This window comes from Manis javanica, chromosome 12, assembly GCF_040802235.1.
Source record: "Manis javanica isolate MJ-LG chromosome 12, MJ_LKY, whole genome shotgun sequence".
Taxonomy (NCBI): Eukaryota; Metazoa; Chordata; class Mammalia; order Pholidota; family Manidae; genus Manis; species Manis javanica.
The window spans coordinates 71,380,542-71,394,002 of NC_133167.1; the positions used below are offsets into that span (position 1 = coordinate 71,380,542).

A 13,461-nucleotide genomic window follows, 5' to 3' on the forward strand; every position below is an offset into this window, starting at 1 on the left:
CCCACCCTCCTTGGTCTTGATTCAGCCATTCCGAGGCGGGCCCCTGCGCTCTGCTGTCTGAGATGAGCCAGGCACACTCACCGGGTATGGGAAGGCACCTGCTGAGGCGCTGCCCATAAGAGGCCATGCGGCAGAGGGTCCCCAGGGCCGCGCCCCCTGAAGCCAGCATGCCTTCCACCCGCCAGCAGCTCGGTGGGCTGTGGTCAGCTAACACAGAGCCAGTGTGCTCCCACCACACACGAGACGCAGACGTCCAGTCAGAATGGTACCAGGCCTTACTGACAGCTCCCACGCCGGCACAGGTGCCAGTGTCCCATCATTTACAATAACACTGGTCGCTTAGTGCAATAGCTCTGGAGCGTTAGAGTGTACAAAAGACCTACCTAAGAAGAAAGGATCCAGAAAAAGTCAATGAGTCTGACCCCAGAGAGTCCAACTCAGTTGATTAGGGAGGACCGAACTCTGATCCCAACAGCACTCCAGACTGGGAGTTGGGGGTCCAGAGACCCTGCTGCAAGAGACACAAGGGTGGCCCCACAAGAGGCTTCTCTCTGCCCTACACGGGAGGGAGGAGGAGGCTGAGAGATCAGCCAAACACGGCAGTCACCCCGCCCTTGCCAGGCCTGCCGTTCTTCTCCAAATGGCCCTGAAATCAGGTGTGCCAAGGAGAGGGGATCAGACGGCGGCCGCAGCGCTAAAGTGCCTGCTTAAAAAATATATAGTGATTTTGATGGGCACATTCTTTTTAGGCAAATCCACCCTGAGTCCCTTCTGAAAACAAGGCAGAGTTACCTTCCCCATCAGCCACTCACTTCGGTTCGTTCAAACCACACGCGCTGAGCCCCAATCACAGGTCGTGCCCTATGCCAGGCTCCAGGGACAGTGCCACTCCCATCCGGAATCCCCTGGGCCCTCACTGCTGTCACTCGGGGACTCCGGACCCCACAATATCGAGGAGCCTCTAGCTTACCCCTCGCTCCATGGATCACAGAAGGAGCTGCATGAAGAATTGCAGGCATTCTGCCTGGCTGCCAGAGGCCTGAGAAACATGTGGTCTTGAGAAAAAGCGTCAGTGAGAGGCCTGTTTCTTGGGACAATGAGCAGACACCAGCTTGAGAGAAAGTCAGTGAAGTAAATTCTGAGCCCACCCAGAGCTGGGCTGGACGAGGATGCGGGAGGGGCGGACCTGGCACACGCACCAGCCCCCACCTCTGGGGCTTTGGTCCCGTTGGTGGTGCTCTGCCCAGAGCATCTGGGCTCTGCCTCCCAGGGGTGCCCACAGCACAGGGCACCGCTGGAAGCAGTGGGTCGGGGCCTCCCCTTGGTGAAGCTCCTTCCAGGATCAAGGACAAGCTGCTTCCCCAGGCCCCCGGCTCTTGAATGATCATGTCCCTTCCCGTCCTTTTTTCTCTTTGTCCTCCAAACTCATGGTCTGGCTAGTCATTGCCTCCAAGAAGTGGCTCTTGCTGCAGCCGCTAGGCCCAGAGCAAGTCCATTTGTCTCCTTCCAGAACACACCCCAAGAAAGCCAGCTGCTCCCGCCAGGCAGGGTGCTGACCCACGATGTTCTCTGCTCCTGACACCCACTCCTTGGGGACTTTAGTTAAGACCACCATTTGCCTATTCAGACCAACGTGGGCCTTAAATAATTCCTGTGTTGTTTTCTGATTCATTTATGAGTCAGAATCTCCTCTCCCAACTGTACTGGAAGCCACTGAAGGACAGAGCTATGCATATGCCCTCCTAACTCCCCCACAGAAGGTAAGCAAGGGCTGGATGGACAGTCGGTGCTTCGGCAAATCCTTACTGGTCTGACTCACTCCTCTTCGCCCTCTCTCCAACCAGTCACTGGATATAAGCAGTCACTGCTGAGGCAGCACACAGGAAAGTGGAAAGTGATCCACTCTGCTGTGGGCCCCCTGGGGTCCCAATTCCAGCTCTTCTACCACCTGGAAGTGCAATCTGGCAGTCACCTAACCTCCCGGAGCCTTGATGTTCTCATCCTTAAAATGGGGTGGAGACTCAACAACAGCAAAAAACAAACCACCTGACTAAAAAATGGACAAAGGACTTCAATAGACATCTCTCCGAAGAAGATACATGAATATGGCCAATAAGCATGTGAAAAGAGGGTCGACATCACTTATTAGGGGAATGCAATCAAACTCATGGTGAGACCCCACCTCACACCCATTAGGATGGCTGCTATCAAAAGAGCAGAAAACAACAAGTGTTGACGAGGATGTGGAAAAATGGGGCCCTTGTGCTCTGCTGGTAGGAATGTAAAATGGCACAGCCACTGCGGAAAACAACATGGTCGTTCCTCAGAAAAGTAAAAATAGAATGATCCAGCAATTCCACTGCTGGGAACATAAAAGAATAGAAAGACCCTAGTTGAACAGATATTTGTTACCATGTGCACAGTGGCATTATTCACAGAAGCTAAAGCATGGAGCAACCCAAGTGCCCATTGGTAGATGAGTGGATAAGCAAGATGCTGCTATATGTACAATGGAATATTATTCAGCCTTCAAAAGGAAGGCTGCAATGTGGGTGAACCTTGAGGACATTATGCTGAGTGAATAAGCCAGTCACAGAAGGACAAACACGGTGTGTATGATTCCACTTACATATCCACTTATGTAACTAGGGTGGTCAAATTCATAGAGACAGACAGTAAGGGTGGGTCGAGGGTCTGGGGCAGAGGGAAAGGGAAGTTGTTGATTCATGGGGGCAGAGTTTGCACATTGAAAAGGATCTGTGGATGATGGTGGTGATAGCCACTCAGGAATGTGAATGTGCTTAATGCCCTGCACTTCACGCTGACACTTGGTTAAGATGGGGAAGTCTGTGTTATGCATACATGCCCACAACAGAACAAAGAAGACAGTGAGGATGATCATTTCCTGCACAGATGTTCTCATAAAAATTAAATTAGATGTGAAAGTACCAGGCACACACCAAAAGCTTCCTTCCTCTGCCTTTGCTCCCTCTGGCCGTGGACATGTCTGCGCTCACACCTACCTGCTCCATCAGGAGACATGTGGGCATGGGCAAGCCCACTGGCCTGGGGTTCCGGCAGCCACAGGGCCTTCCCGTCAGAGCCCATTTCCTCATCAGGAAGAGAAGATGCCCCACCAGCTCTGAGAGTCCAGAGATCCTGGAGCCCAGAGCCCCTCTCCAAAGAAAGCCAGGGTTTCTAGGCAACAATCCACAGCTTGCGACCTGTGGGGCACACTGAATTGTATTCCACCCAAAACAGGTATGTTGAACTCCTCACCAGCAGCACCCCGGCATGTGACCTTATTTGGAAATAGGTTCTTTACAGAGGTAATCAACTTAAAATGAGATCCGGGTAGGCTCCAACTCAGTATGTCTGGTGTCCTTTCACAGAGGGGAAATCTGCACACAGGCAGACATGCAGGCAGGAGAATGGCTTGTGAATGTGAAGGCTGTTGGGGTGATGTGTGTACAAACCAAGGAACATGGATGACTGCCAGCAAACCTCCAGAAGCCAGGCAACGGGTCTGGAACAGATTCTCCCATGTAGCCCTTAGAAAGAACAGACCGAACCAACAACCTGATCTCAGACTTCAGACTTCTGGTCCTCAGAACTGTGAGACAATGCATGTGCTGTTTAAGCCTCCCAGTGCAGTACCTTGTCACGGCAGCCCCAGCAAGCTAGTATGCCAGGCACCTAAGAGCCTTGATAGAAAACATGCTTGACAATATATGGAAACAAATGAAAACAGCACAACGCCCCAACTTCTGGGGGACGCAGAGAAGGCAGTTCTAAGAGGAAAGTATATAGCAACCCACGCCTATTTAAAAAAGGAAGAACAATCCCAAATGAATAGTCTAAATTCACAATTATTGAAACTATGGAAAAAGAAGAATAAATGAGGCCCAAAGGCAGCAGAAGGAGGGACATAATAAATATAAGAGAAGAAATAAATAAAATTGAGAAGAATAAAACAATGGAAAAAATCAATGAAACCAAGAGCTGGATCTTTGAGAAAATAAACAAAATAGATAAACCCGTAGTCAGACTTATTAGGAGAAAAAGAGAATCTACACATATAAACAGAATCCGAAATGAGAAAGGAAAAATCATGATGGACACCACAAAAATATAAAGAATTATTAGAGAATACTATGAAAATCTATATGCTAACAAGCTGGATAACCTAGAAGAAATGGACAATTTTCTAGAAAAATACAACCTTCCAAGACTGACCAAGGAAGAAACAGAAAATCTAAACAGACCAATTACCAGCAATGAAATGGAATCGGTAATCAAAAAACTACCCAAGTACAAAACTCCTGACCCAGATGGATTCACTGCTGAATTTTATCAAACATTTAGAGAAGACACAATAGCCATTCTCCTTAAAGTTTTCCAAAAAATAGAAGAGGAGGGAATACTTCCAAACTCATTCTATAAAGCCAGCATCACTCTAATACCAAAACCAGGCAAAGACACCACAAAAAAAGAAAATTACAGACCAATATCCCTGATGAACACAGATGCAAAACTACTCAACAAAGTATTAGCAAACCGAATTCAAAAATACATCAAGAGGATCATACACTATGATCAAGTGGGATTCATCTCAGGGATGCAAGGATGGTACAATATTTGAAAATCCATCAACATCATCCACCACATCAACAAAAAGAAGGACAAAAACCACATGATCATCTCCATAGATGCTGAAAAAGAATTCGACAAAATTCAACATCCATTCATGCTAAAAACTCTCAACAAAATGGGTATAGAGGGCAAGTACCTCAACATAATAAAGGCCATATATGACAAACCCACAGCCAACATCAAGCTTAACAGCGAGAAAGTGAAAGGTTTCCCTAAGATTAGGAACAAGACAAGGATGCCCACTCTCCCTGCTTTTATTCAACATAGTACTGGAGGTCCTAGCCACAGCGTCAGACAAAACAAAAAAATAAAAGGCTTCCAGATTGGTAAGGAAGAAGTCAAACTGTCACTATTTGCAGATGACATGATATTGTACATAAAAAACTCTAAAGAATCCACTCCAAAACTAAGAGAACTAATATCTGAATTCAGCAAAGTTTCAGGATACAAAATTAATACACAGAAATCTGTTGCATTCCTATACACTAACAATGAACTAGCAGAAAGAGAAATCAGGAAAACAATTCCATTCACAATTGCATCAAAAAGAGTAAAATACCTAGGAATAAACTTAACCAAGGAAGTGAAAGACCTATACCCCAAAAACTACAAGACACTCTTAAAAGAAATTAAAGAAGACACTAACAAATGGAAATTCATCCCATGCTCTTGGGTAGGAAGAATTAATATGTCAACATGGCCATCCTGCCTAAAGCAATCTATAGATTCGATGCAATCTCTATCAAAATACCAACAGCATTTTTCAATGAACTAAAGCAAACAGTTCTAAAATTCATATGGAACCACAAAAGACCCCGAATAGCCAAAGCAATTCTGAGAAGGAAGAATAAAGCAGTGGGGATCACACTTTCCAACTTCAAGCTCTACTACAAAACCACAGTAATCAAGGCAATTTGGTACTGGCACAAGAAGAGACCCACAGACCAGTGGAACAGATAGTTGAGATATTAACCCAAAAATATATGGTCAATTAATATATGATAAAGGAGCTATGGATATACAATGGAGAAATGAGAGCCTCTTCAACAGCTACAACAACAAAATGCTGGTGAGGATGTGGAGAAAGGGGAACCTCTTACACTGCTGGTGGGAATGTAAACTAGTTCAACCATTGTGGAAAGCAGTATGGACATTCCTCAAAAAACTCAAAATAGAAATACCATTTGACCCAGGAATTCCACTTCCAGGAATTTACCCTAAGAATGCAGCAGCCCAGTTTGAAAAAGACAGATGCACCCCTATGTTTATCACAGCACTATTTACAATAGCCAAGAAATGGAAGCAACCTAAGTGTCCATCAGTAGATGAATGGATAAAGAAGATGTGGTACATGTGCACAATGGAATATTACTCAGCCATAAGAAGAAAACAAATCCTACCATTTGCAACAACATGGATGGAGCTAGAGGGTATTATGCTCAGTGAAATAAGCCAGGAGAAGAAAGACGAGTATCAAATGATTTCACTCATCTGTGGAGTATAAGAACAAAGAAAAAACTGAAGGAACAAAACAGCAGCAGACTCACAGAACCCAAGAATGGACTAAGTTCCCAAAGGGGAAGGGACTGGGGAGAATGGGTGGGAAGGGAAGGATAAGGGGGAAAAGGGGCATTACGATTAGCACACATAATATGGGGCGGAGGGCGCACAGGGAGGTCAGTACAGCACAGAGAAGACAAGTAGTGACTTAACAGCATCTTACTATGTTGATGGACAGTGACTGTAATGGGGTATGTGGGGGGGATTTGGTGATGGGGGTAGTCTAGTAACAATAATGTTGCTCATGTAATTGTACATGAATGATACCAAAAGAAAAAAAAAGAAAAGAAAACATGTGCTTGAAATGCCAATTTCATAGAGCTGCGGTAGCTGCCGTGGAGCAGAGGGCTGGCGCTGTGCTGGCCATGGGTCCCTGGATCTTGGCAAGCCTGGCACCAGCAGCCTGGGCAGCCCCCCAAAGGATCCTGGCATGGGAAGAAAGCCCCATGGGTTGATAGGGGGAAGGCCCCCCAAGAGGCACCCACCCTCTAGACCACAGGGCCCAGCATCCCTTGGTGGTTTATTATTTATAAGCTGGTGTCATCCCTTTGCTCTAAATCATTTCAGAGTTTTTAATATTTCAGAAACGACGAGCCTAGTGACCCATCGTCTTGCTCATACAAAACACTTACCCCAGAGGTGCTCATGATGACTTCACGTTCAACATCTCAGCAGCAGTGCAGAGGGAAGAGTATCCAAGCCCCGGCAGCTCCAGAACCCCGTAACTGAGCTTGCACACACCAGTCAAGGGCAGCCCTGCCTCCGTGAGCCCAGATAGTGCCCCTCCGACCTGCCTGCCACTGCTTGCTCCGTTTGCCACTCTGCGCCTGGCCCTGGGCCGAGCCCTCCATGCATGGCACCCACGGACCCCTCCGATGTAGCTCTTTCTCTCCCTTCAGCGGGAAAGGGACTTGGGCCCAGAGAAGTTTGGTAACATTGCAGAAGCCACGCAGGTGGGCTTTGAAGCCAGTATTCTAATCTAGCTCTAATTCCGAATAAACGGATTGGAGTTCTCCACCAACTAAGCCATATTTCAAGAGGGTCATTCCAGGCTTAGGTGACACTGAGCACAAAGGTCCAGAGCCCACAGACCTGAGAGCCACAGGGGGCTCCCAGCATGATCCGTGTGTGCCAGCTGGCTGGGGCTGGGAGGGCACTCACTTTATAGTCCTCAGCCTGGAGTATCAAGGGAGCTTGGGGATAAAAAGGAAGGGGAAATGCCTGCAGACAGACTTAATGAAGCCTCTGAAAGGTGGTAGGTTTGCCTGGGTCTTTGCCTACAATGGGCTTTAGGGTATTTGCCAGGGTGCCCCTCCCTACATGGCTTTCCCAGGTCCATGACCTGAGAAACACTGACAGCCGTGTCACAGCACACCCATCCCACGACCCATTCCCAAAGGCAGGGCACCCTGAGGGCCCACATCTCCGTGACAAGGACAGATTTTGTGGCAGCACCACCAGAAACCTGGTTTACAGGAACATAATATTAAATCCCAGTCCTTTTCCACTGTGGAAAAGCCTCTCGAGCGTGCACACTACAGGGGCTGAGGAGAGCCTTCCTTTCTGTGACTGTTTGTCTGCCCTGACTGCCCTCTCCCTCCACCACTGCTCATTTTCTTTGGAGAAGAAATCGCTATTCTATTTAAAAGACCTAATTGATTTTGTTCCTGTTGCCTCCAAGTTTCATTTAATGTCATTATCTCTGACCGTGTTCTGCGCGCCTCCTCCTAAGAATGGTTTTTTAAGTCACATCTGATCCATTGCCACCTGGCCATGCCACCTTCTCTTCAGGACAGCTTCCCTCCCCAGGCCTTGTTTTGAAAAACTGAGATGCTAACCTCAACGTCCAGGACGTACACTCTCAGCAGGTACCAGGACCCGGGCGCAACCACGAGCAGATTCCCTATTGCATGTAATCCTCATTTAAAAACCCAAGAGATGGGCATTAGCTCATCCCCATTTTGCAGATAAGAAACTGAGGCTTAAAGAGGTTAGCTGGGCTGTGGTCCAAGCGGTAGAGCCAAGGTTTGTATGCAGGCTAGCCCAGCTCCGAGCCCCACACTGGAACTGCAAAACCCCGAGGGAATTACAGTGCGTGGACAGCACAGACCCCCGCTGACTGCAGCTTCTGCTCGCCGAGTGTCTACCTGCCTCCAGAGGGAAGCCAACTGCTGCATCCAGGCCCGGCAGGAAGCCGGAAATGCCTCTTCAGATCTCACTGTTTTTCTCAGATCCATCTAATTTGTTTCTACTCAATTAAATTTCATTTGAAAGATTGCACTGGGCCCAGGAAAAGAGCGAGTAGGGGAAGAATTGTTTGCAAAGAAATAGTTTCCTAAGGTTTGCCGGCTCACCTTGGGGCACACCTGGGTCGCAGAGCCGCTAGGCACTTGGGTGGGCCTGTTGTGGTGTTGGATAAACGCCCTCCTCTCTCCGAGTGAGCCAGCTGGGGGCATGAGGTCCCTCTGCCTTTCTTTTCATCTCCAGGCTGGGCATGCTAACAAGGGGGTAACAGCAAGTGACTTTATGGCTCCCTTACTGGCCTGGAACCAAGAAGGCCCCAGGTGCCTCCGCCACAGCCCCTTGGAAATTCCCACTTCCACAGCGGGCCTGGTCCCCAGAGGCTGTCGGTCCCAGCTGCTGCTCTTTGACCTGAAAGTCTAACTATGAGACGGAGCTTCGTCCCAGCTTCAGGACTCTCAGGACAGGCTGGTGGGAGTCTCTGGTGGTCCAGAGGGGGGCATCTTTATCCCTGAGGTGGACCCTCAGGACAATCTACTTCAGTTCAGTTATGGGGCCTGGGATAGGGGGGCGAGAGGGTGCAGAACTGGTCTGGAAGGGATGGCGCCACAGCCCTCCTCTCCTGCTCCTCCAGGATATGCAGCCTATGGCACAAGTTCAGCCACGCTGGACTCCCAGCCCTGAGGTCCCAGGGCAGAGGCTGGCAGCAGCAGGCCATGGCTTAAGGATCCGGGGTGGGGGTTGAGGGGACTGATGCACAGAATGGGTCAGCATGGATAAGACAGGAATCCTCTGCCCTGGTCATCCAGACATCCTAGACAGAGGGACCACCGGCCTCGATGCCATGCATTAGATGCTCTACCTACGCGCGGGCACTGCAGGACTAACACAGGGAGAAGAGAAGTCATGAGTGCCTTGGCCAGGTGGAGCCTAGACTTGACCCCAGAGCATCCAACTCCCAAACCCCAGCTGTTTACAATGAGCCACCCGGCTTCAATGCTGGGGCCCCACAGTCACACACCACCGCACACAGCAGGCAGACACTCCCAGCACCTGGTCCACTGCCTATTGCACCAGTTCTTCAACTCCTGCTGACTGAACTGCTGTCAGTCCACACCTTGAACCCCAAGCCCTCACATGTCCCAGGGCTGGCCCCTGAGTCCCAAGGATCGATCCCACATCAGCGCTGGTGCTTCTCTCCAAGCGACAGCAACACCTTGCTTGGTGATTCTCACTGTGTTTTGAGATGATCTAATGTTGCAAGTCTCTGGGGCAGGGAGGCAGCCATACGAGAGAAGGGAGGCCCAAGGATCCTCCTCGGGTTGCAGCCCAGACTGCCCCATGGGGCTGGAGTGTCTAGGCAGGAGGCAAGAGCCCGAATGCAGCAGCCCATCCAGTTTCCAAGACCCCAGTCCTGGGCGGGTGCAGTTTCCCAGCATCACCGCCGGCCTGTGAGGAGTGCTATCCTGGGGCCTGTGCTCCCACCCTACCCAGGAAAGGGGCTCACCTGGAGCACGTCTGACATTCCCTTTCAACATAGCAGCCACACAGAGGGTCAAGGACAGAGCAATAACTTATCTTACAGGTAAGAAAACTGAGGCTCAGATCCAAGTTCGTCTGTCCAAACCAAATCCTCTCCACTTCCCTTTACATCACTGAAAGGTTTGACTTCCAACCTGAATGTTGGAGAATGCAAAAAGGAAACCTCTAAAATTCCCTTATCTGATCCCCATTGGATTGATCAGTTTTATTAAGAAACCAAGATGGCCCATTTGTTGGGTGATGGTAATCCCTCGCATTTCTATACCATGTTTAACTTTACAAATGAAATAGTGTTTGCATACTTATGTCATGCTTATGGGAACAACCCATCAGGCGTTCAGACAGGTTTCACGGACTTTTTCTTATCAATAAAGGCCACGTATCAATGTAAAACTACATGTGAATTAGTGGAAAGACTCATACATAAAAATCTGCAACTCAGTATCATTTCTGTGTGCAATTCTTTAGATAAGCAAAGGTATTTTATGGAACTTCCTGCTGTCATACAAGGACTCCAGGAAAGGGGTTACCACGCACAGCACAGGCCAGAAAAGCAAGATCCCAACTGCAGAAGCCACACACACCCTTCTGATCATGAACTCTGGGCTGGGTTGGGAGCAGGGCCCCTGGAGAAGCAGGCAGCGCGGCCCTGGGGCACACCTGTGCTGCGGAGCCAGCAAAATCCCTTCTATCTAAGCCATGAGATGCTGGGCAAGTTACTGAATTGCACCACGGTCTCCATCTTCCCAACTATAAGATGAGGCTAACAGTGCCCAAGTTACAGAGGTGTGATGAGGATTCACGCTTTCGTTCAATACTTATGAAGCACCTACCGTATGCCTGCACTCTTCCAGACTCTGGACATAGAGTAGTCAAAAAGACACACAAGGTCCTGTTCTGATAGAATTTATTATTATTATTATTATTATTATTATTGTTTTAGTGCAGGGCAGGGGAGACAGACAATAAGCCAGAAATAGTTGGTCAGTGACCCGTGGCTACGGTTACTCCTGGTAGAACACACTCCACTTAAAGCACAAACGCTAACCTTTTGGAAGAGTCCAACAGCGGAACCAGACACCCACTCCCCTCAAGCCCATTATGAGGCTCTAAAATAACCCCAAATGCTATCTGCAGCAATGCCAAAAGCTGGTAGGAAATAGTCGCTCCAGACCTGGAGAGTAGGGTGGCTCTGACTACTTAACCCCGCTGGGAAGACAGTCCCCACAGATTTATTCTGCACCAGCCTGGTGCCCCAGCTACAGGCAGGAAGGGGCACTTCGCATCCTCAGCCTCACCTGTGACGTGCGAACCAACCCATGCGCGCACCTGCAGTCCAGAGGCAAAGGTGAAAGGAAGAGGAGGGGGAGGCTCACCCGCTGAAGCCCACCTTTGGACAGGTTCAGGGGGAGTGGCCTATAAAAAGAAGATCCTCTGGATATCCCCAGCTACCACGGCCAAGATCAGATCACACTCAAGGTTAATTAGACAGAAAAATACAAGTGCCAGCCACACAGACAATGTTATGGCCAGGGGCTGGCTATGTAATTTGTGAGGCTCAGTGCAAAATGAAAATGGTGTTAAAAATGGCGAATAATTTCAAAATGGCCAAAGTATTAAAGCAAGTGTGGCACCCTTCAAGGGGCAGGACCCCATTCTGCTGTACAGACTGGCTGTGCATGAAGCCAGCCTCGCCTATGGCTCAAAATAAATACATAAGTGAAGACAAAGTGTTTTAGACTACAGCAGTAAGAGAATGGACGCCACCTAGAGATCAGACCTGTTTGACCTGGGGAATGTCGCCTCATCACCCCGGGCCTCGGCTTCCTCACCCAGAGATGGGGTCAGACCCTCCGGGCTGCTGCCCTCCCGAATCCGTGGTGAGCTCATCCCCTGAACTGAAGTAATGAAGGTGGAAGTGCAGGGACAGTGAGGCAGGACACAGGCCTAAGGGGCTACTGTTACCACCCAGCTGGCAGCACACTTGGGTTTCTGAAGCACATTGATATTCCCCAGCAATTAAGTCAAATTAACATAATTCAAACAAAACATCTAATTTTAGCTCTGCATAACAATCCCCCTCCATGGAATAGTCACTCTGCCTCTGTTTGTGGAGCTACAGAGGTACAGGAAGGAGACCAAAGCACTTTGACACAGGCCTTTTCCCCACACAGGCCCCACACTGTTTCTGTTTGCACAGCAGACTTGCTCCTGGATGGCTTCTGTTGCCTCCAGCTCCTCAGGGCTTCCCCTGGCTGCCCAGGAAGACCCTGCCACCAGAGCAGCGTCCCCAGGACTCAGGACATACAACACCTTGCTGGAGTAGGAATCAGGAGCCCTGGGGCTTTTGCAGTGCAGGGGCCCTACAATCTCAGTTTTCCCATCTGTACAATAGGAGCAATAAAGCCTTCCTGAAGGGTTGACTAAGAAGTTAATGATTGTTATTCTGTGTGTGTGTGTGTGTGTGTGTGTGTGTGTGTGTGTGTGTGTGTGTGTGTGTGTGTTTAATGTATATTCACCAACAGGGATGCGGAGCTGACCAGGGACACCCTCTGTGCACGCTTTAACAAGGACAGCAAGCATGTCACCCAGGGGTTGGCAAGCTGTACCCAGGGGCCAAATCGAGTCTGCTGCCAGTGTTGGTGCAGTCCAGAGCTAATAATGTTTTTTACATTTTTAAATAGTTGGGGAGGAAAGGAATAACATTTGTATAGCATGTAAAAATGAAATAAAATTCAAATCCAACATCCATAAATAAAGTTTGACTAGAATGCAGCCAGGCTCTGTCATTCATGTATTGTCTGTGGCTGCTTTTGTACTACAATAGCGGCATTGAATACCTGCAACATAAACTACAAAATATTTACTCTCTGGCCTTTTACAGCAAATGTTTGCCCACCCCTGACTTAAACAAAACAAAGAGTACTGTGATAGTGAGATTAGCAGTGTTAATGGAATATAAAAGAGGGGGCAATTATTTCTGCTTAAGAAAGTCTGGGAAGGCTCCCTGGAAGAGGTGTTTTGTTTTGTTTTGAAAGATGACTTACAGTTTGTTGGGCAGCCAAAGGAAGAAGGGTTTAGGACTTTGCATACAGCATTGCCAGTATGAACAAGACATGGGGGTTAGAGCAGCATGTAGGAGATATTACAGCACATATTTACAGGAGATGGAAAGATGGAGGGAAGAGAGAGGATAAAGCTGAAAAGATAGGCTTAGACCAAGTATGAAAAACATAGTGTACCCATAAAGGAGCTTCTATAATTCTGTCTTTCCCCAAGAGAAAAGCATAATAAAATAGTAGATAACTAAAATGGATAGATGATAGAGGAGGAGGGAGATGACAGATAGATAATAGATAGATAGATATGATAGATAGATGATAGAGATAGATAGACAAAGATAGATAGATAGACAGAGGATAGATAGATAGATAGATAGATAGATGATAGATAGATAAATGATAG

General features: G+C 48.3%; 1 protein-coding gene across 5 annotated transcripts in view; it reads right to left on the reverse strand.

Moving 5' to 3' along the window:
- Window positions 1–13,461, reverse strand: part of ANK1 (ankyrin 1) — a 204,318-nt gene that overhangs the window by 176,392 nt on the left and 14,465 nt on the right. The window lies entirely within an intron of this gene.